The following is a 23672-nucleotide window of genomic DNA, read 5'->3' as shown; positions in this document are numbered from 1 at the left end:
ACTGTGGTTGTTTTCCATTGGACCCTTGGGTTGTTCTACCTCTTGGCAAGTGTGAATAATGCCACTGCCATCATGTGTGCAGTAATGGTTTCACATCTAGTCAAGCACTGCATGTATATTTATTTTCATTTTGAGATGGGTCTCACCACGTTGCCCAGGCTAACCCCGAATTCCTAAGCTCAAGCAATCTTCCTGCCTCAGCCTCCAGAGTAGCTTGGACTATAGGCGTGCGCTACCATTTCACACATATCAGTCAGGGGTGGCTGGGGCTCCAAATGTCCATGCTGTCATCAACAGGAAATGTTGTCAGTCTAAGGTCCTGGCACTGCGTTCTTTTTGTGGCACCAGGGATGAGCCCAGGGCCTCACACAGGGCACCACCTGCTCCCCACTGAGTTACGCCCAGCCCACGGCCAAGTTCTTCTCATTAGGGTGTAAAGCAGCCTCTCCTGGTGCTTTTAATTTGCATTTCTGTATCAGCTAGTGATGCTGAGTGTCTTTCCCTGGCTACTTATTAATTCACTCATTTAGCTGGGTTTTTTTTTTGAGACAGGGTCTCACTATGTAGTTCACGCTGGTTCCGAATTCACTGTGTAGCCCAGGCTGGCCTCGAACTCACGGCGATCTTCCTACCTCAGCCACCAAGTGCTGGGATTCTAGGTGTGTGCCACCACACACAGCTATGTGTCCTTATTTGCCATTCACGTATCCTGTTTGGCAAAGCATCTGATGAAATCTTTTGCCCATTTTTATTTTTTTCTGTCTTATTACTGAGTTCTATATATATTCTTATAAGGAGGCATTCTTATTTTGAGAGTTTTTTAAATATGTATTTGGCTCCAATTTTTCCTTTTAGATATATGCTCTGCAAATACCTCCCATATTTTGTGACTGTCTCTTCACTTTCCTTATGTCTTTTTTTTTGCTCTGTGGTGCTGGGAAGGGAACCCAGGCCTTGGGCACAGTAGGCAAGTGCTTACCAGCAAGCCAGAGAAAAATCTACAGGGGTGATTCCTTTTTCTCTTTGCTGTTTCCTTTTTGTTGTTGTTGTTGTTGTTTCCTTTTTTATTTTTATTTTTTACTGGGGAGTTGAATCCAGGGGAATTGAATCCAGGAGCTTCTCACTGAGCTATACCCCCAACCCTCTTTTTTTTTTTTTTTTTGGTTTTTTGTTTGTTTGTTTGTTTTTTGATACCGGGGATGGAACTCGAGTCCTTGCGCTTGCGCAGCAGGCGTTGAAACCACTGAGCCAAATCCCCGGCCCTTCCCCAACCCTCTTTTTTAAATTTAAATTTTATTTTGAGACAGGGTCTCATTAAGTCACTAAATTGCCCAGGCTGATTTCAAACTTGTGATCCTCCTGCCTCAGCTTCCCAAAGTGCCAGGATGACAGGCTTGAGCCATTGCAGCTGGCAAAAATACTCCTTTTAACTGAGGGTGGTGGCACATGCCTAGCATCTCGACACTCTGGGAGCCTGAGGCAAGAGGATCACAAATTTGAGTCCAGTCTGGGGAACAAAGCAAGTTAGACCTTGCTTCAAAATAAAAAATTCAAAAAGGGCTGGGGGTGTAGCTCAGGGGTGAGCGTGTGCCTAGCATACAGGAACCCCTGGGTTCCATCCCCAGCACTGAAAAAACAAAAACAAAAACGAAAAAGAAAAAGAAAGGAAAAGGTGTGTGTGGAGGGCGCTTCTGTTCCTGGCAGAGGAAGCGTTGGCTCTGCGCCTCCTGCCCGAGAGTCCCTCCCACAGGGCCAAGGCACAGAGCCGGGGGCCATCAGCAGGCAAACAGGATGCCACCGCACCCTCCCAGGGCCACCGTCCAACCCCAGGACCCTATCAGCCCCGCAGCCCACAGCCCTGCCCCTTGGCGGCCTCGGCTGGGCCAGGGGCCTGACACCCAAACAGCGCTGACACCGCCAAAGTCCTGGCCTCCCTGGCCTCCTCAGCACTCTGACCTTGGGTGACCCTGCTCCCCTCCCCCGAACCCTGTTCTCCAGCCTCATCTGTTCCTGCCAATCTGGAGAGGCCAAAGCAAACACCTGCTGCCTGCCAGGTGTGTCCTGGCCAGCTGGGCAGGCACACCCGGGGCCTCATGGTCCCTAACCTGCTGGGATGGAGGGCAATGCTCTCCTTTCTCCATGAGCGTGGGAAAAGGCAACAAACCCAACTGCAGGAGAAAGAAGTAAGGGGACCAGGAATAGGAAGTCCTGAGCCTGGGGTGAAGGGCAAGTTCATTTGCAAATAAAATCTCAGCCTCCCAGATAGCTAGGACTACAGGCATGCATCCAACTTCCCCATTTACAATTTTAGCTCTCAGGACTGGGGACATAGCTTGGTGGCAGAGTGCTTGTCATGACTCTCTCTAGAGTGTCAGCCCTGTCCTGTAGGCAGCTAGAACAGGGCCGTGTATACAGCAGACGCTCAAAATCTTGGCTGGATGAATTGTCACTCTCTCTGCCATCTTTCCACCCCTCCCACCATTTATTATTGATATAGAGGAATAAATGTAACTCCCAACCTGCTAAATGTCAGATACACTGAGTTTGTGTTCCCCAAAATTGAAAAATAAATTCTAAGGAACAACGGAGATTAAGAGTAAGAAAAATTTACTGAGAGAGAGAACTCCCGAGAGACAGGAGGGGACCCAAAAGTGGGTTGCTACAGACCCCACTTCCTAGAGGAAGTTTTATAGAGCAAAATCATGAGGTGGGTACAACATGGGTCAAAACTATGATCAAAACTATGATCAACCAAGTATAGCCAAGATAACCAAGATGCAGCCATTTAGGTAATAGTGATCCAATGGGGAAGCAGGTCACATAGCAAGGGTACATGGAAAGAACAAGGACCTTTTTAGGAAGGGATGTATCAGGAGGTCTTGGTCATCCACTAGGGTGACTGAAGTCTAGCTAGACAATTAGACCAGGTGATACCAGTTATAGTATAATCTTCATGTTACTGCTTATCCCTCAGGGAGGAACATAGATCTGGTCATTCTCTCTTTATCTTGAGGCCTAGCTTTCGACAGATGCACCTCCAGCCACAGTTGTAATGTGTCCTCATTTTCTGCACCAGTTTCCTTGAGACTGCCTAGACTATTTCTACCTAATTTAGCTGTATATAATATGACCCGTGCCTGGCCCAGTGATTGGCTCCCCAGCAACACGTGACCCCAGTCTGTCCAATGAGAGAGGGCCTGGGATTTTCTGGGTGGGCCCTGCTGCGGCCATGGTGTCCCCAGGGGACAAGGCACTGGAGAACAAGGCTTTAGAGGAAAGTTTGGTGAGCAGAGGGAGATGATTACTTTGGGTCCCCAGATCCAGCTGTGCCCGAAGCCGACATACCTTCAACTGTTCTACTGGAGAAGCCAACAAATTCTTTTATTTTCCCTTCAAGCCAGTTTGATTTAGATTTTCACTTGCACCTGAAGCAGCCCAGGTTTGTTTTCCCTCCTTAAATTTTTAATTATTTCTGCAGTACTGGGGATTGAACCCAGTGTCCATGTTGTTGCACTGAGCTGGATCCCCAGTCCATCTTTTAGGGGTTTTTTTTGATACTGGGGATCAAACTTGGGACCTCGAGCTTTCGAGGCAGGTGCCAGAACCACTGAGCTAAATCCTTGGCCCCCATCTTTTAGTTTTTGAGGCAGGGTCTTGCTAAGTCTAGGCTGGCCTCAAATTCGCCACCCTCCTGCCTCGGCTTCCCAGAGTGCCGGGATCACAAACATGCATCACTACTCCTAGCTTTTTGTTTTCTTAATAGCCCTGGGGATTGAACTAAGAGATGCACTAACCCTGAGCTACATCCCCAGTCCTCTTTTAGTTTTTTATGTTGAGACACTGTCTTGGTCAGTTGCCCAGGCTGGGCTCAAACTTGCAATCCTCCTGCCTCAGCCTCCCAAGTATCTGGGATGACATGCAAGTGCCATCAAGCCTGGTGTTCCCTCCTTTCTTGGTCTTCAGCACATCCTGGCCTGAACTGCCACCTCCCTCAAGCACAGCCGACCCCACACCATGTCTCTGCCTTCCGCTGAAACACCCCAGGGCTGGCTACCCACCTCATCTCTCCTGCCTGGCCTGTGTCCTCAGAACTTGGCCAATGCAGTTGCAAGTTCCCATCCCCCTCCAGCGGTGCCCAGGCTTCGCCTAGCCAGGGTGCCCATTTTTTGTTTGTTTGTTTGTTTTGGTTTGGTTTTTTCCAGAACCAGGGCTTGAACTCAGGACCTTGCACTTGTCAGGCAGGCACTGGCAGCACTGAGCTAAACCGCTGGCCCAGGGTGCCTGTTTTGCCTGCACTGTCTTTTGTGCTGGTGACAAGAACAGCCATCACCAGGGCCAGGGATTTAGCTCAGTGGTTTCGCCGCCTGCTGTGCAAGCGCAAGGACCCGAGTTTGATCCTCGGTACCAAAAGAAAAAAAAGAAAGGGCAAAGAACAGCCATCACCTGAACCCCATATTCCCCTCCCTGCTGCGGCACCCTGGCTTCTGTCCCCAAGCTGTGCCAGAGACCTCCAAATCTATTCCGTGCTTGGAGAAGATGCTCTAGACTCACCCCAGCCCACAAACCCCTCCTCCCCCGCCCCCAGCACTCTGGAACTGGCTCTCACCATCTCACTTATGGCCAGGAAGCAGCCTGAGGTCACACAGTCAGGACTTGCAGCATTTGTATAAAAGAGGAGGCCAGGCAAGGTGACACAGGAGGCTGAGGCAGGAGGATCGAAAGTTTGAGCCGAGCCTGTACAATTTAGACTGTGTCTCAGCTTATGGCATGAAATGAAAGCAGTCCTATGAGGGAAATTTATAGCGGTGAATTCCCATATCAGAAAAACACAGGAGGCTCAAACAAACAACCTAATGTTCAACCTCATTTCTAGAAAAAGAAGAGCAAGTCAAGCCCAAAGCTCCTATGAAGGAAGAAATTATAAAAATCAGAGCAGAAATTAATGCAATGGAGACTAAAAAAAAAAATACAAAGAATCAGTGAATCAAAGAGCTGATTCTTTGAAAGATTAGATAAAATGGACAAACTGGGGCCGGGGATTTAGCTCAGTGATTCTGGCACCTGCTGCACAAGTGCAAGGTCCCGAGTTCAATCCCCGGTGCCAAAAAAAAAAAAAAAAGAGGACAAACCCTTAGCCAATCTTATCCAAAAAAGGAAAGAAAATACTCAAATCCATGCAATTAGAAATGAAAAGGGTGAAATCACAACAGATCCTGCAGAAATCCAGAAGATCATGAATACCAATTTGAGAACCTATATTCTCATAAGATGGAGAACACAAAAGAAATGGACAGATTCCTAGATACATATGAGTTACCAAAGCTGAAACAAGAAGATATAAAAGTTCTAAATAAACCAATATCAGCCAATGAAATTGAAAATGTAATTAAAAACTTACTACCAAAGAAAAGCCCAGGCTCTGACAGAGTCACTGCTGAATTCTATAAGAAATTTAGAGAAGACCTAATGCTGCTACTTCTCAAACTCTTTAATGAAATTGAAAGGGAAGCAATACTCCCAAATTCATTCCTGGAAGCAAGCATTACCCTGATACCAAAACCAGAGAAGGATCCAACCAAAAAAGAACTACAGGCTAATCTTCCTAAGGAATATAGGTGCAAAAATCCTTGAGATACTGGCAAACAGAATGCAGCAAATCATCAAGAAGACCATACACCCTGACCAAGTAGGATTCATCCCAGGGATGCAGGGATGGTTCTATATACACAAATCAATGAATGTAATACATTATATTAACAGAACCAAGAACAAAAACAATATGATCATCTCAATAGATGCAGAAATAGCATTTGACAAGATCCCAAACCCATGCATGATAAAAACCTTACAGAAAATTGGTATAGATGGTCTTTATCTCAATCTGATAAAAGCCATCTATGATAAACCAACATCCAACAACACATACAGTTTTTTGGACAAAAACTGAAAGGTTTCAATCTAAAATCAGGAGCGGGACAAGGATGTCCACTATCACCACTTATCAGAGGGCAATCAATCCTCCGACTGCCTAGAAGGGGGAACAGTGAGGGCTAAAGAAAAAAAAAGGCAACAGAGACCTGAGTGATCTCAAAGTATTTGGGGGGCCGAGAGATTAGTGCCTCAGAGAGGGCAAACACAAAGACTCTCGGAGCTAGCCTCTGTTTATTGGGTACACGCAGTAATTGCAGGGACCATCAGGTGACTTAGCGGGCAGCGGTAATCCTATGTCTATGTGGATGCAGATCTTTTGTTGATGAGGATCTTAGGTCATGAGGTTCTTATGTTGAGGGCTATGAGGAGAACATTCTTATAAGAGTAGGTGGGATGAGTTAAGCTGATAAAAAATTTGTCCCTCCTCAGGTGAAACCTTTCCCTTACTACTTGGTTCTCAAGGAACCAGGATTTCTTCAGCTGATGTAATCTTGCTCTTGAGTATGACACCATCATGGGACCACTGAGGTCTCAGCCGTGACCGGAGGCAAAAATGGAGTTATGTTTCAGCAGGTGATAGCTGGCCTATAGACAAGAAGACTAGGCCTATAGGTAAGAAGACTAGGCCTGATCATAATTTAATTGCGAAATGATTTTTCCCCCAAATTATGTAGAATTTCTCCTGAAAACCACTTTTATTTAATATAAGAAACATTCTGGGTTAAACATTAGCCAGAGCAATTAGACAAGAGAAAGGAATAAAAGGAATAAGGGTAGGAAAGGAAAAAGTTATATTATCATTATTATTTTATAACATTGTACTCTACATAGAAGACCCCAACAACTCCACCAAAAGACTTGGAGATTTAATAAACAAGTTCAGTAGCGCAGCTGGATACAAAGTCAACACTCAAAAATCAATAGCCTTCCTATACTTGAATAACAAACTCACTGAGAGAGAAATCAGGGAAACAATATCTTTCACAAAAGCACCCCCCCAAAATGAAATATTTAGGAATCAATCTAACAAAGGAAGTAAAAGACCTTACATTGAAAACTACAGTACTCTGAAAAAGGAGCTCAAAGAGGATATCAGAAAATGGAAAGATACCCCTTGTTATTGGGTAGGAAGAACCAATATAGTGAAAATGGCCATACTTCCAGAATTGTTATACAGATTTAATGTAAACCCGATCAAAATTCCAGCAGCATATTTCACAGAATTAGAGAAAACAATCCTAAAATTCATTTGGAACCAGAAGAGGCCTAGAATAGCAAAGGCAATTCTGGGAAACAAAGGCAAGGCAGAGGGCATTACAATCCTGACTTGAAATTATACTACAAAGATACTGTGATAAAAACAGCATGGTACTGGCAAAAAAACAAACCTGAGGATCAGTGGAACAGATTAGAATATGCAGAAACAACTACAGATACACTCAGCCACCTTATCTTTGATGAAGGAGGCAAACACCTTCACTGGAACACAGATAGCCTCTTTTTTTTTTCTCTTCTTTTTTTTTTATTCTTTGACAGATAGCCTCTTTAATAAATGGTGCTGGAAAAACAGGCTTTCCACATGCCAAAGATTGAAATTAGACCCATATCTTTCACCATGCACTAAACTCAAATACAAATGGGTCAAAGGTCTGAATATTGAAACAGAAAAACTTAATCTGATGGAGAAGAGAATAGAACTCTTGAAGACATTGGTGTAGCAAAGACTTTATGAACAAAACCCCGATTGCACAGGAACTATCACAAAGAATCAACAACTGGGATCTCATCTTATTAAAAAGCTTTTCCACAGCAAGAAAAACCACCAACAATCAGGCCGGGGACTTAGCTCAGTGGTTCTGCTGCCCGCCTCCCAAGTGCAAGGTCCTGAGTTCGATCCTTAGTACAAAAAAAAAACAACAACAAACCACCAACAGGGTGAAGAGACAGTGTGGGAAAAAATTTTTTACCAGCTGTTCCTCAGATAAAGGACTACTATCTAGAATATATAAAGAACTCAAAAAAAATCAGACCCCTCAAATTTAAAGACTCAACCCCAAAATGGGCATCTGAAATGAATAGATACTTCTCAGATGAAAAAGTAGAAACAGCAAATAAATATATGAAAAAAATCTTGAACATCACTGGTCATTCGAGAGATGCAAATTAAAACAACTCTAAGATTTCACCTCGCTCCAGAAAGAATGGCTGTTAGCAAGAAACCAACCAGTAACAAATGCTGGCAGGGCTGTGGGGAAAAAGAAACCCTGCTCCACTGCTGGTGAGAGTGCAGACTGGTGCAACCACTGTGGAAATCAGTGTGGAGATTCCTCAAGAAACTAAAACTGGAGGTTCCATTTGACCCAGCTATTCCCCTTCTTGGTATCTGCCCAAAAGAATTAGAAGCATTATTCTGCAGCAATATATGTGCACCCATGTTTATAGTGGCACAGTTTGTAATAGCTAAATCTTGGAAACAGCCCAAATGCCCATCAACTGACAAATGGATAAAGATGTGGGTTTTTTATACAATGGAGTACTTCTCTGTCATAAAGAAGGATGAGCTCCAGACATTTATAGCTAAATGGATGCACCTTGAGACCATACACTTAAGTGAAATAAATCTGACACCCACATTTAAATACTGCCTTATTTCTTTTCTTTTTCTTTTTTTTTGGTACCGAGGATCCAACTCAGGTCCTTGAGCTTGTGAGGCAGGTGGTGGCACCACTGAGCTAAATCCCTGGCCTCATGCCCTGATTCAACAGATGAGGAAATTGAGGCCCCAGCTGCTCCATCACCCCAGGACCTGCACCCCAGGCAGGTGGGATCCTAGGGCCCCACAGCACATGGAGCAGAGGCAATGTGGGGTCTGTGTTACTTTTCTCATTGCTAAGACAAAATACCCGACACCCAAAGTTAAAGGAGAAAAGAACTGTGAGAAACCTCAGTTTGTAGAGGCTTCAGTTCAGCATCAGCTGGCTCCAAGGCAGGTGGCACAGCAGACAGGCATTGCAGAGGAGGATCAGTTCATGGCAGGCAGGAGGCAGCAAGCAACAAGAGAGGAGGAGCAACCCTCTTTCTGTCTCTTCTATCCTTCCAGGCTACCCACCCTTGGGGTAAGTAGCACTCACATCCAGAGTGGGGCAGCCTTAATCCTAGCATTGCACCATGAATCAATCCCAGCAGCAAATCCTTGGTCCCAGCAGCACACACCGTAGATCCAGCCACCTCCGCAAAGCTCCACCCATGACCACATGAGGCTCTGGGGGACATCTAGACACAAACCGTTACAGTGTCCTTAGCCCAGCCCGGGGCATCTCTTCCAGGAAGCCTCCCAGGCTTGCTCTGAAACCTACCCTCCCTCCAAATTCATCCCTGCCCTGGATCAAACCCAGTAGTCAGGTTACCTGAGGGGACTGATGGCCTGACCCAGCCAGGCCCTTCATGTTCCCTCCCTGTGCTCTGGGAATTCAGAAAAAAAAAAAAAAGCGAAGGAGGAGAGAGGGGGTGAGGAGGGGCTTCCAAAGGAAAATATTTTGGTTCTCAGGAGGAGAGAAAATTGCCTGATTCACAGCCAATTAGGGGTAATTAACCCTTCTGCTTTGCAATTACGCCTGCGCCCTCATTAGAGCCCTGCCCCCCACTCTCCTGGAAGCCAGCAGCCCCTGTGCACTTCGGGGTTCGGGAAAGGGACCCCCGAGGCCTCCCCAGAAACATGGGCTTCTCTGGGGGCTTTTGGAGCTGCAGCGGAGACCCCAGATCCGCATGGGGTGAGGTTGAAGGATGCAGGGAGGTGGGCGCGACCCCAGGGCTCAGAGGGCACAGAGGGCTCTGGGGTAGGGACACTCACAACCCCCAGGCTGTGCAGGTGGATGCCCTGGGGCCTGTGCTGTCCCTTGGGGTGGAGTTGGCATGGCAAGAACCCCACCCTTGCAAGAGTTCCCTGGGATGTGGGGCTCAGGGTGAGGTTTCTTCTCTTGAGTCTTAGGAGGTGACCCCAGGTGGGACAGAGGGGTCCCATTTATTTCCAAGGAGCCCTGACACCCCTTTCCACCTGTCCCTCAGCTCAGGCCACCTTAACTTCCTTTCTGCCCCAGGGCCTTTCAGTTGTGTCCGGCAATGGAACGCCTCCAGTCCTGTTTTTTTTCGGGGGGGGGCAGAGATTGAACATAGGTCCTTCGCACTGAACTACATCCTCAGCCCTTTTTGTTTTTTATTTTGAGACAGGTTCTTGTTGAGTCGTTAAATTGTCCAAGCTGGGCTGTAATTTGTTTTGTTTTTTGGTACCGGGGATCGAACTCAGGACCTTGGGCTTGCAAGGCAGGCGGCCTCACCACAGAGCTAAGTCCCCGGCCCCTGGGCTGTAATTTACAATCCTCCTGCCTCAGCCTCCTGAATGCTAGGAGGACAGGCGGTACGCCCCCATACCCGGTTCCAGATCTTCACATAACCAGAGGGGGGGATGTTTGTGTGGCGGCTTCCGTGTCCTGGGCAGCAGGACAGCCAGGCTCTGAGTGGCTGGAGCGATGGCTGCTTCTCCCAGGAGCCCGCGCCGTGTATGGGGCGCTAGAACCGGAGGGGAGGCCGTGACCTACTTTCCCTCGCGCCTCAGTCTATGGCCCACAGGTGGCGCTCGCGCCCCGCACACTAGAAACGCGTTCACCGAGGGCAGGGGATTCAGCGCCCCCCCTTCCCCGCCGAGGTCTGCAGCCTCCGTGACCTCCACGCTCCAGGCTTGGACGCCAGGTGGGATTGCGTGAGCCTTCTAGGGCCCACCCCGAAGCGGGGGGCGCCCGCTCCGTGTACGGGTACGGCTGAGCCTGTGTGGCCACAGGAGGGGGCCCAGCTCGGGTCTCATGGCCCCGGCGTGTACCTCTGCAGGGTGAGGGTGGACGGGGCCCCTTGTACAGGTGAGGAAACTGAGGTTTGGGAAGGCCACGTGCTTGTTCCCCAGCCAATGGTGAGGGTGGTTTGGATACCGGATGCCTGTAGCTCCTGCCAAACCTATTTAAAAATAGAATTCACATCTGTGATCCCAGCACTCAGGAGGCTGAGGCAGGAGAATTGCTGCCAGTTTGAGGCCAGCCTGGGCTACATAGTGAGACCTTGTCTCAAAAAAAAAAGTTCAGCGGATTTCAGAGTCCCCTAAATGTTACAGGGGTGCGCTGGGATGCTGAGGTCCTCAATCCCCTGCCCCTCACAGCCCTCAAGTGGGGGAGGTCTCCTTCCAGCCTGCTTCTTTTGCCTCCATTCATGGGTCTGCACTCCCCCAGCTGTCTCTGAACCTCTGACTGGGTAACTGAGCATAAATTCTTGTCTCCCGGCCTCAGTTTCCTCCTTTGCACAACAGGCTTTAAAAAAAAATATGCAGCACAGGAATGAAACCCAAGGGTCCACACATGCTGGGAAGCGCTCTACCACCAAGCTACACCCTCAGCTCTTTTTTTTTTTGGTAACGGGGATCAAACTTGGGTCCTTGCGCTTGCGCAGCAGGCAGTGGAACCACTGAGCTAAACCCCTGGCCCAGCTCTTTTTTATTTTTTGTTTTGAGAGAGGGTCTTGATAAGTCACTACATTGCTCAGACTGGACTGGAACTTGAGATCCTCCTGCCTCAGCCTCCCAAGTACCTGGGATGACAGGTATGCACCACCGCTCTTGGCTGCCAGCAGGGCTCAGTGGGCACTGAACCCTCTGACAAGGTGGCTGTGAGGACTGAATGGTGATTTACACGGATGCTTTGAATGGCAGGAGTGGTGGTGTGGAGCTCAGCAGCAGTATGCTTGCCTGGCGTTCGAGAGGCCCTGGGTTCCATGCCCAGCACAGCCACAAACTAACAAATGCCTCAACGTGCAGCCTGCCTGACACTCTGGTGTCACCTGGGATGTGTGGATCCCTTCTGGCGGTCTACAGGGCCTGGTGAGGTCTCCTGGGTGTGGGTGTCAATGGCCTGGCCCTGGGGGGGCAAGCAGCCTCCCTGCCTCTGCTGGCCAAATGCCAGGGCCACCCTGTCATCACCAGCTTCACAGCCAGCAATGTCTGGAGCTGCGGCCTCCCTGATGTCTGCACCTTTGGGCAGTGCGTGTGTGTGTGTGTGTGTGTGTGTGTGTGTGTGTGTGTGTGTGTGTGTTTTGCAGTGCTGAATTGAACCCAGACCCTCTCCCATGACAGGCAAGCGATCAGGGTGGAGCTACAACTCCAGTCCTCTCTATTTATATTTATTGTCGTACTGGGGATTATCACTGAGCTCCATCTCCAGCCTTTTTTATTTTCTATTTTGAGACAGGGTCGAGCTAAGTCACTAAGTTGCTCAGGCTGGGGTTGAACTTGCAATCCTGCTGCCTTAGCCTCTCAGAGTGCTAAGGTGATAGGCATGTGTCATAGAGCCTGGCTTTATTTATTTTCTATTTTTATTTTTGCAGTACTGAAGATTGAGCCCAGGGCCTTCACACTAAGCTAGATCCTCAGCCCTTCTTAAATTTTTGTTTTGTTTTTTGAGACAGGGTCTCACTTTGTAGTTCAGGATTGCCCTGAACTCGCTATATAGCCCAGGTTGGCCTCAGCCTCCCAGGTGCTGGCATCATAGTCTGCACCACCATGCCCTGCCTCCTTCTTAAATTTTTTATTCCGAGACAGAGTCTCACTAAGTGGTCAAATTCCCTAGGGTAGGCTGGAACTTTTGCTCTTCCTGCCTCGGCCTCCCAGAGTGCTGGCATTCCAGATATGTGCCATCTCCCCCACCCCCAGCTTATTTATTTTGAGCAGTGCCTTGCTAAATTCCCAAGCTGGGCTGGAACTCAAAGCTATCCTCCTGCCTCAGCCTCCAGAGTCGCTGGATGACAGTGGTGCACTGCTGCATCCTCTCCAAGTCTGCTCTTGGTGGCATTAATTCCCATGGTTCTGGCTTCTGGCCGAGTGCACCAAGTGGTCAGGCCCGGATGTGGCCACGGCTGGATGCTGCTGTGCCGGGTCTGTGTCCCTCCACCGCTGTCCTTCGGTGTCCCTGGGCCTTGTGCATGCTCAGCCCACCCAGCCGCTCAGCCGGCTGTGTGTGTTTGAGGCGCAGCGTGTGTTTATCTGCTGTGCATGTGTTTGCGTCTGTATTTATCTGGCGCGGGTGTGCTTGTCTTTGTTTTCCCTTCTGCTGTCTCCACGAGCACAGGGGAAACTTCTGTTTTTAATCAGGGGCCAGGGAACTGTCTGAGGCTGAGTGACGGAGGATTAATGAGGCGATCAGAAGTGATTTTCCCGAACCTTCCCTGGCGTCAGAGTACAGCCACCACCCTGTCCCAAAACCCCCCCTGGGGGAGCAGCTGAGCCCAGCCTGCTCCTTGTGTACCCACAAGGGAAACTGAGGCACAAGGAGGTAACAACTATGGGAAACCAATTATGTGCAAAGCATTTTTCTTTTTCCTTTTTGACACAGTGGAGACTGAACCCAGGACCTTCACACTGAGCTCCATCCTCAGTCCTTTTCACAGTGTTTCTATTTTGGGACAAGGTCTTGTTAAATTGTCCAGGCTGGGTTTGAACTTGCAGTATTCCTGCCTCAGCCTCCTGACTGCTAGGATTATAGGTGTACGCCACCACATGTGGCTTCCTGCTTTCCTTTTGTGGGTGCTGCAGGCCCCAAGGTCTGGCTGGATCAGGGGATACAGATATTAATCAGCATCAGTTAATAACACTGGGGAGCCTGGCTTGGTGATGCACATCTATAATCCCAGCACTCAGGAGGCTAAGGCAGGAGGATTGCATGTTCAAGCTTAGCCTGGGCAATTTAGCAAGCCTTTGTTTTAAAATATTTTTTAAAAAGGACTGGGAATGGAGCTCAGTGTGAAGGCCCTGTGTTCAGTTCCTAGGACTGGAAAGAAAAGTTCCTTAGGTAAGATGCTCATTTGACTCGCTTTCCTCATCTGTAACACGGGAGTGATTTCTGCCTTGCAGGGTAGTTGGGAAAAGAAAATGACCATGTGGGTCTTGCGCCAGATATGCAGTGATACCATGGAGTCGGTGGCCAGGGGTTCAGGGCCTGGCTCTGTCGCTGACCAGTCATGTGCTTTAGACGCCCGGGCATCAGCATCCCTGCCTGTACAGAGGGCTTTGGTAGGACCCCCCCCCTTCTGTGATGGGCACAGATGAAATCAATGAGGGCCATGTGGTCAGTGCACCAGGGAGCCAGGCGTGATGGCACAGGCCTGTGATGCCAGCACCTGGGAGGCTGAGCCAAGAGGATCAATGAATGTTGTCTCTGATGCTGGGGATCCACTGTGAAGGTGCCAAAGATTGAGGGTGTGGGGTGTGGGGTTTGAGGCAGGAAGCCTCCCTCAGACAGCTGACCCTCACAGGGACACACCGTACTTAAGATCCACCTGCTGGTCCCTGCCTTGGGTCAGGTCCCCTCAGAAGGTATTGTGAAGACCTGAGGCCAGCAGTTGTGTGTATGACCTCACTTGGAACATGGCCTTTGCAGAGGAGTTAAAGTGCAGCCACCCATCATGGGTGGGCTCTAAATCCACTGCGACTGACTATGAGAAGAGGCAATAACAGGCAGATGGGAGACGGGTGGAGACAGAGGCAGATGAGGAGCCCCAGACAAAGGAGGGGCAGGGACCAGCCCTGCTGGCCCCTTATCTTGGACCTCTGGCTTCCTGAGGGTGAGAATCTAAATGCTTGAGTATTTTTCCCTCCATGTACTGGGGTTGAACCTGGAGCCTTCACACTGAGCTTCATCCCCAGCCTTTTTTTATTTCTTATTTTGAGACAAGCTCTCACTAAGTTGCTAGGTTGTCCAGGCTGGACTTGAACTTACAACCTTCTTGCCTCAGTCTCCTACAGTGCTGGGATTATAGGTACGCATCAGTATGCCTTACTAAATTCTTGGGGTTTGGTTTCTGAGGCAGGGACTTGCTATGTAGCCCAGGCTAGCCTAGAACTTGTGGCAATACTCCTGCCTCAGCCTCCCAAGTATTGGGCTGAAACACATGCAGCACCACATCCTGCTCCTGCTTTTGGTTTTTAATTTTTTGAGCTACTCGGTTGGTAGTCATTTGTTACATCAGCTCTGGGAAATGAGTATAAGCATTTCCTATTTTTCACAGCTGTATAATATTTCAAAGCACTGTAGCTCACCAGTCCCCAATATTTTTGGGATCAGGGACCTCTTTTGTGGAAGACAATTTTTCCAAGAACTGAATGGGGGTAGTTTCTGGATGGTTCAGGAGCACAAAACCTGAATCCCACCCCACAATTCACGGCAGGTCCATGCTCCTACAAACGTCTAAGGCTGGGAGGATCTGACAAGAGCCAGAGCTCAGGTGGCGACTGGAGCCATGGAGTGGCTGGAGACACAGAGGAAGCTGCCCCCCACTTATCTGCTGCTGTGCGGCCTGGGTCCTAACAGTCACAGGTGGTCCCAACCCTCAGCCTGAGTGCTGGGGACCCCTAACTGCGCCTCACCCTTCGCTGGTAGACACACGGGTGCTTTCCATAGTGGGCCAGGCTGAATTCACCAAAGCCTCCTGGAGGTGGGTGTGGCCGGGTGGTGTGATGGGTGTGGCTTCAGGGAGCAATGGGCGTGGCTGGATTTTCCGTCACCTCTTAATCCCAGAAGTTGAGGCAGAGTACAGAGCTGCAGAGGTGGAATACAGAGCCGTGGGTTCTGACTCTGGGGCCCCAGCTTTCTCCTCTTGGAAAGCTGAAGGGTCCTTCAAGAATCATAGGCAGAGTCTGTACTGTTGCTTCCGGAGGCACTGTGACTGCAATGCAGCCTGCCACGAAGTCTCGGGAGAACAGGTGTGTCCGTGGGGGCCAGGTGGGAAGAAAAGCAGTTCTGTCTGGACTTTCAGAAGGGGCCCCAGGGCAAGGGGGGTTCGATTGTTCATCATCTAAATGGAAGACAAAGTGTGCAGAGCCTCAGTATACAAAGAGCACTGAGGAGTCAATAAGAAAAAGACCAATAGCCCACGTGTGAAATTGACTTGGATACAAATAGAGGGTGAGAGGAAAAGACTGAGGAGAGAAAAAGTCAACAATTCTTTGTAACAAGCTGTCTGACCATCTAGCAGCTGAAGAATCACTTTTTTGTTTTTTTCTGGAGACCAGATCTCACTCTGTACCCGAAGCTGTCCTCCAACTCACAGTAAGCCTCCTGCCTCAGCGCCCCGAATGCTGGGATGACAGGCGTGTGCCTCCATGGCTGGCCAGAGTCACTTTTGTGTGTGTGTGAGGTGTCTGGGGATGGAAGCCAGGGCCTGTGTGTGCCAGGGGAGTGCTGTACCATAGAGCCACACCCCAGCCTAAAGAGTCGCTTATACCTGTCATGCACACCACCGTGTGTGACGTTTTGGGGCTGCACACTCAGGCTCAGTCACGGAAGTGGAAGCCGATGCTGCTTCCAGGAGAGCGATCCAGATATTGGACTGAACATTGCATGGGTGGGCCGACCCAGCAAGTTCACCTGTAGGGGGATGATTAGGCAAATATGCAGAGATAGAAGGAGGAATGCAGGCTGGTTAAGGCCCCCCGGAGACCAACAGCCAGGGTTCCAATCCTGGCTCCACCACCATCTCCTGAGTGACCGCACCCTCAGGACTCAGTATCTGCGGGCCCCACCTTCTCACCTGGACCAGGGGACCTCTCCTGAGGACCCCTCGAGGTGCTGTGTGTGAAATGTTTACTTAGCTTCCTGCCCCACACATACAGGTGCTTGTTATTATCATCAGGAAAGCTGGAAATAAAGGGAGGGTGAGGCCTGGCTGTCAGTACGAGTGTCTGGAAAATGAAAGCTGTCCCCCCTACATTCAGGCTGGCTGTGGCTCCACGGGAGTGCTGAGGTCATGTGTGAGGCCCCAGGTCCCACCGAAGCACCGAAAAAGCAAAATAGAGGAAACAAAAAAACACCTAGGTCCATTGGCTCCATGTGAGGTCTGCAATATAGTAATGGTGGCTGGGGGAGAAAAAGAAAACATTTCCAACATCGTATGTAGCTGGAGAGCTACAGAGTTTGGATCAAAGAATTTATTTGGGGGACTAGGAGTGAAGCTCCATGGTAGAAGCACGTGCATAGCTTGTGCAAAGCCCTGGGATCTGTGAGAAAACTAGTAGAAGTTCAGGTTTTTTATATTGCAATGTAGTCTACCCAGGCTCAGGATTGAGACAGAAATTTATGAAGTCATAGTTGTTCTTTTTCAGTGAGTGGGTTGTGATACATTCTAGTGTCTTCTGTCCCTTCATGAAAGGTAAGGGTTCTCAAAAGGGCAAATGGTTCGAGGATGCAAAACTTCAGGGGGAGTCAAAAAACCTCCGTCCTCAAGATAAATATTTTATTTATTCATTTTTGGTGCTGAGGATGGAACCCAGGGCCTCTTGCATGATCAATAGCAATATTTTATTTATTTAATTTAATTTTTTGAGCCAGAATCTCACTATTTAGTTCAGGCTGGCCTTGAACTCACTATGTACCCTAGGCTGGCCTCAAACTTGAGGCGGTTCTCCTGCATCAGCCTCCTGAGTGCTGGGATTACAGGCATACACCATCATGGCCAGTGTGATGGGTAAATCCTGTTATTTTGTTGTTTTGAGACAGGGTCTCGCTATGTACTATGTAGTTCAGGCTGGCCTTGAACTCATTATGTAGCCCAAGCTGGCCTCAAACTCACTGCAATCCTCCTGCCTCAGCCTCTTGAGTGTGACATCATGGGCATGTCCCACCACACCCGGCAATATGTTAGATTGTGGTCCCCGAAACATGTCTCCACGTCCAGACCCCCACACCTGTGAATGTGGCTTAATTTGCAGATGTAATTAAGGGGAGATGCTGAGGTGAGGTCATTGTGGATTAACTGTGTGCCCCGGACCCTGTGATACAGATGTCCTTACTGGGGACAGAAGAGCAAGAAACACAGCCATGCCTAGGGGAGAAGGTGGCGTGGAGCCAAGGCAGCCCCTGGAGAGAGGCAGCCTGGAGCCAGGGGACCTGGGAGCCCCAAAAGGCAGGAGCCACGGGGTGGGTCCTTGCCTGAGCCGGGGAGGGAGCCCAACCACCAGCGCCTTGACAGGGGCCTTCTGTTCCCCAGAACTGTAGGGATGCTTTGCTGTTGTTTTAACCCCCAGCTTGTGTCACTGGTTTTTTTTAAATTTAAATTTAAATTTTATCCCATTCCTCCCGGTCAAGCTTCTTCCCCTCTCAATGTTGTAGTCACTGTTGTAGGAGCCCCAAGGGAACTTGTACCATCCATCATCCTCATGATGTAGAAGAAACTTGAAAGAATCCTCCTCCTCCTTTTTCTCTTCTTCCTCATTCTCCTCCCTCAGTTTTTTCAGTTCTGAGTATTGAACCTAGGGCCTTTGCACTGAGCTACATTGCAGCCCCATTTTTGTTTTTTTGTACCAGGAATTGAACTCAGGACCTTGCGATTGCCAGGCAGGTGCCACTGAGCTACATTCCTGGCCCTCTGTTGATTTTTTGGTACTGGGGATTGAACTCGGGTCTTTGCGCTTGCGTAGCAGGCAGTGAAAACACTGAGCTAAATCCCCGGCCCTCTGTTGGGTTTTTTGAGACAAGGTTTCACTGAATAGTCCAGGCTGGCCTTGAACTCACTATGTAGCCCAAGCTGGCCTCAAAGTTGCAGGGACCCTCCTGGCTCACCTCCAAGCCCTGGGAGGACAGGCCCTGGCTTGTTCCATTGTGGCCTGGTACACAGTAGGTGCTTGATAAATGCTGAGCAGATGAGTGAATGAATCCAGGACTGAGTGACCCCAGAGGCAGCTCTGAGGAGCAGCACAACTGTCTCAGGGAGCCAGTGGGGTAGACTCCAGGTGCCTATGAATTATTAGGAACAACTGGGCACAGACAGGGCCCGCTACCGTCCCTGGCTCAGGCTTGGGGGAGCGAGGAGGGAACTAGAGCACACACAGCACAGCGAGGGGCTACCAAAGAGCGGACTCCACCCCTGGGTCCCCTCTGCGCTGGGGCTGGGTTGGCGGGAAGGGGCAGGGCTGCCCGGCAGGAGGGACGGAGCCGGGGTGTCTGCCATCGACCGACAGCGGCCGCTGGATTGAGGAGGCTTTCAGATCCACCAGGGTCCCAGGGCGGGGGTGGAGGACAGGGCTTCCCCTCCTCTAATGGGGAGGAGGCAGAGGGGCTCCTGGTCCCCACATCCACCCAGCAGCTTCTGATCCGTGCAGATCGGCACTGCCTGTCCCCTCCCTGTCACCTTCCCTGTGGGGATGCAGTCCTGGAGCTCTGGGGAGGGATCCTTTGCATCCAGCAAGGAGCCAGCCACGTGGACACCGCTCAGCCTGCCGCACGGAGGCAGCACATTCCCACAGGGACACCTCAGTCCACTCTCCGCACCCCACCCACAGCCATGATGGAAGTTGCCCTGTCCTGCCCCAGATGTGCTCCAGGAGGCCTGTGGGTACCTGAAACTGCACACAGAATGGAACCTTGTAAATCCAGGTAATCCCAGCACTTGGGAGGCTGAGACAGGAGGATCGCTTGCCTCAGCCTGGGCAAGAATGAGAAAGAGAAAGGAACAGTATTAAGTATTAAGCCAAAAATGCACTTATTATCTCTAAGCACTGAACACCCTGCTCTTCAACAAGCACACTGAGAAGTGGCTTGCCCCCTTGTGTCCCATGGTTGGCTGTAAGTGGCAACTGGCTGCCTCGGGAGTATCCCACCAAGTGTCCCTAGCCTGGAAAAGGATCGAAATTCAGAATTCAAAGGATGGTTTGTCACGAATGTGCAGTCTTTTTGTACCAATGTAAAGTCAAAAAATTGCTAAGTTGAGCCTTTCTTAGTGGGGAACTATCTGCATTTTAAAAACTGGAAAACTGGGTAAAGAAAATGTGGTATTTACACACAGTGGAATACTACTCTGTCATAAAGAAGGATAAACTGGAGTGATTTGTGGGAAAATGGATTCACCCTGAGACCATAGTGTTAAGTGAAATCAGGCACAGGAGCTTAAATATTGCATAGTTTCTCTTACAGGAAAAACTCAAAATATAAATAAAGAGCAAAACAAAAGAGAGGTAATAGGAAATAGGGAGATAGATGTTTTGTAAAAGGGAAGGAGGTCAAGAAATAGAGGGAGGGGGCCGAGGATTTAGCTCAGAGGTTCTGGCATCTGCTGCAAAAGCAAAAGGTCCCGAGTTTGATCCCCGCTACCAAAAAAGGAAAGAAATAGAGGGAGGGGGAAGGAGGAGAGGGGAAGGCAATATAAAAAGAATTGAGATGTTTTATGTACAAGTGCCAATTCCCCAGGAAGAATGTGACCATTATACACTGCAAACATGTGCCAATAAAAAAAAAGTTAAAAAAAAACACCAAAAACCACTGGAAAACTCCTGGGGATGTAGCCAAGAGGTAGTGCATTTGCCTTGCATGCCTGAGGCCCTGGGTTCCTTCCCCAGCAGCACAAATACATAAATTCAAAAAATTTAAGAACTGGCCAATGATTTTGTGCTCATGTCTTCACAGGCTAGTGAGCCCTCCAGCCCCCACATCCTGTCTGCATTTGCAACTGTTGGTCTCTAATTTTGGCCACATGGGTTTGGAGTGGCCCAGACCCCTGGAGTTCCCTCTCCTTGGTCCTCTGCTTCTGTCTAGCTCCCTCTACAGTTTATTTGCTCTTAGGAACCAGGCATGTTTTGTCTTTGGCACTTCTTTTTTTATTATAGAAAATATTCAAGAACATGCAAGAGTAGAGAAAACAGCATAAAAAGCTCAAATAGTCCCATCCTTCAGCTTTCAGGATAATCTGCCCTTTTTGTTTTCTCCCACACTTTCCAGTTTTCAAAATAATGCGACATCAGGCCAGAAATGTAGCTCAGCAGCGGAGTGCCTGCCTGGTAAATGCAAGTCCTGGAGTTCGATTCCTGGTTTAAAAAAAAAAAAAATTGACATCATGCAGCAAAACCCAAAGCATCCTATCATCTCACAAGGTCTCATAGAACTTTGTCAAAGTAAAGTCACATGACAACGTTCACTGGCTTCAAATTGCTTAGGGGCTCCTCACTGTTCTTAGAAAAAATGTCAGCATACTTCCCACAGCCCTGGGGCCCTCTGCCTCCTTTATAACCTAGCCCTCCTTCCCTCTTTGAACTCACTATGTAGCCCATGCTGGCCTTGAGCTCATGGTGCTCCTCCTGCCTCAGCCTCCTGAGTGCTAGAAAGACAGGCATGTGCCACCTTGCCTGACTTCTGCTTTTCTGATGAAGCCAGTGGCCATGCTCTGAGATGTGGCCTCCACCCTGTGGAGATGGCCATGTGGCCAGGAACGAGAACAACCCTCAGCCACCACCCAGTGAGGAACTGAGTTCTGCCAACAGCCTCATGCATGAGTTGGAAGTGGATCCATCCTGAGTGAACTTTGGGATTTCTGTAGCCCCAGAAGACACCTTGACTGAGGATTGGTCCTGATCCATAGATTCCATGTTGTTGATGTAAGATTTTGGGGGGGTAATTTGTTATACTGCAGTAGCTAACTGATACAACTCTCTCCCTCTGCTCAAAAGATACCTTCTCAGAGAAACCTTCCCAGGCCCCCAATTAAACTGCAACCCTTAGCCACATGACTTTCTATTCCCTTTCTCTTTTTTATTTTCCTTGTGGAATGTATCACCTATTTTATTTAAGTAGTTCATTGCCTCCCCCTCCCCTGGACTGCTGGCTGACATCTTTGTCTATTTTCTTTCTTTCTTTCTTCCTTTCTTCTTCTTCTTTTATTTTTGCTACCGGGGTGGGGGGGATCGAACTTGGGACCTTGCACTTGCAAGGCAGGCAGTGGAACCCCTGAGCTAAATCCCTGGCCCTTTTCTTTTTTTGAGACAGTGTTTTGCTATGTATTCCAGGCTGACCTGAACTCATTATGTAGCCCAGGATGGCCTCAAACTTGCAGTAATTCTCCTGCCTCAGCCTTCTGAGTGCTGCAATTCCAGGCATGTGCCACTATGCCCAGTCCAACATGATTTCCGAGTCTCTGTGAGGGTGTTTCTGGAAGAGACCAGCTTTCAGGTCAGCTGGCTGATTAAAGCAGACTCATCCTGCCCCATGTGGGTGTTGTCCTCCAATCCACGTAGGGCATGAATAGAACTAAAAAGGAGAGGAGGAGGAATTGGTGCTCTTTGCCTGTTCCAGGGAGTTCATCTCCTGCCTGGGACATCACACTGGTGGCTCTGGTGCCTTGGGACTTCTACCACGGGTTAGTCAGTGCTCTGTTGCTGGGACAAAATACCTGAGAGAAACAGCTTAAAGGAAGGGGAAGTTGATTGTGGCTTATGGTTTCAGAGGGTTCAGTCCACGGGCAGCTGATTCTGTTGTTTTAGGCCCATGGTGAGGCAGGAACAACCTCATGGTGCCCAGAAGGGGAGAGGGGAGGAGAGAGAGGAGAGAGAGGAGAGGAGAGGAGACAGAGAGAGAGAGAGAGAGAGAGAGAGAGAGAGAGAGAGAGAGAATAAATAAGGAAAAGGAGAAGGAGAAAGAGAAGGAGGAGGAAGAGAAACATGAGAAAGAAGAAGAAGAAGGGAGCAGAGCCGAAGAGGAGGAAGAAGGAGAGGAGAGAGGCTGAGGACCAGATAGGCCTTTGAAGACACAACCTGAGTGACCTCCGTCCTCTGTCTGGGCCCCTCATATGCCAGCTGTCTAAGAGCTCATCAGTGATGGGCCCATGACCCAGTGAACATTCCAGGCCATATGCTGACCGCAGCTGCATTGAGGACCCAGCCACCATACTGGAGTTCCTGGGGGACCCTTCGTATTGAAACCACAACACCACCCTCTCCTGGGGGCTTAAGATTCCAGCCTTGGGCTGGCACATCGTCAGCATCCTGGGCATCATCTTGCAGTGGGCAGAGGGCAAGAGCACCAGCCTCCATTGTGACTAAGACACAAGATACCCTTCCTCTCATCATGGGCACCTGGCTATATCTCTGCCAAAGGCCATGTCTCTGCTCAAATGATTCTCTCTCTCTTCTCTCTCTCCACCCCCCTCCCTCTCCCTCTCCTTCTCATATGGGTATGCAGAGGACTGAATTGTGTCCCCCTCAAATTCATATGGAATCCCTAATTCCCCAGGGATGATGTTCAGATGTGTGCCCTCTGGGAGATTTAGTGGTCAGCTTTCCATTGCTGGAGCAAAATACCTGATATCCATAAGTTAGAGGGGGAGAGGTTGATTTTGGCTCACAGTTTCAGAGAGTTCAGTCCATTGTTATGAGTCCAGTGCAGAAACAACATGGCAGATGGGCCTGGGTGGAGGAGAGCTGCTCTCCTCGTGTGACTGGGAAGCAGTGGGTTGGAATGAGGCAGACAGGAAGGGGCTAGGGACCAGATACAGTGATACTTTGGTTGTCCAACAACTCCAAGCTCAAACTTTCTGCTACTTAAACAGCAAAGTTTGAAAAAAATCTGCTTTGGTGTTCATAACCTTGCTTCATAGTTGAACTGAATATCTAACTTGAAAAAACCTGTATGGGCCCAGAGTGTCATGAGCGGGGATCACAAAGGGTTAAGTTTCAATCAAAGCGCCACTGTCACCCAGACAGCATATGGTGTTTGTGTTAGTGCACTAAAATATTGGTCATTGTGCTTTTTTGTTTATGCTTTATTTGTGTAAAATATTGTAACTGTGGCTCCAAAGGAAGTTAGTGATACCAACGGTAAAACAAAGAGGATATCTGTGGGAACCACAATAGAGTTAAAGAAAGATATCTTTGCAAAATTTGTTAAAATCCTGGA

The 23672-nt window shown here is 49.0% G+C and overlaps 1 long non-coding RNA gene across 2 annotated transcripts in view; it reads left to right on the top strand.

Annotated features, from left to right (window-relative positions):
• Positions 1-10578: 10578 nt before the first annotated feature.
• Positions 10579-23672, top strand: part of LOC110347203 (uncharacterized) — a 71007-nt gene continuing 57913 nt past the window's right edge. For both annotated transcript variants that reach the window (XR_015447466.1, XR_002391652.2), the window contains exon 1: positions 10579-10677. This is a non-coding gene — a long non-coding RNA (uncharacterized LOC110347203). The remainder of the gene's footprint in view (positions 10678-23672) is intronic.

The sequence above is a fragment of the Heterocephalus glaber genome, unplaced genomic scaffold, assembly GCF_053883595.1.
Source record: "Heterocephalus glaber isolate CG9 unplaced genomic scaffold, H.glaber_assembly_v1.0 deba00001760, whole genome shotgun sequence".
NCBI classification, from domain to species: Eukaryota; Metazoa; Chordata; class Mammalia; order Rodentia; family Bathyergidae; genus Heterocephalus; species Heterocephalus glaber.
This window is presented reverse-complemented; position numbering and strand designations above follow the sequence as displayed.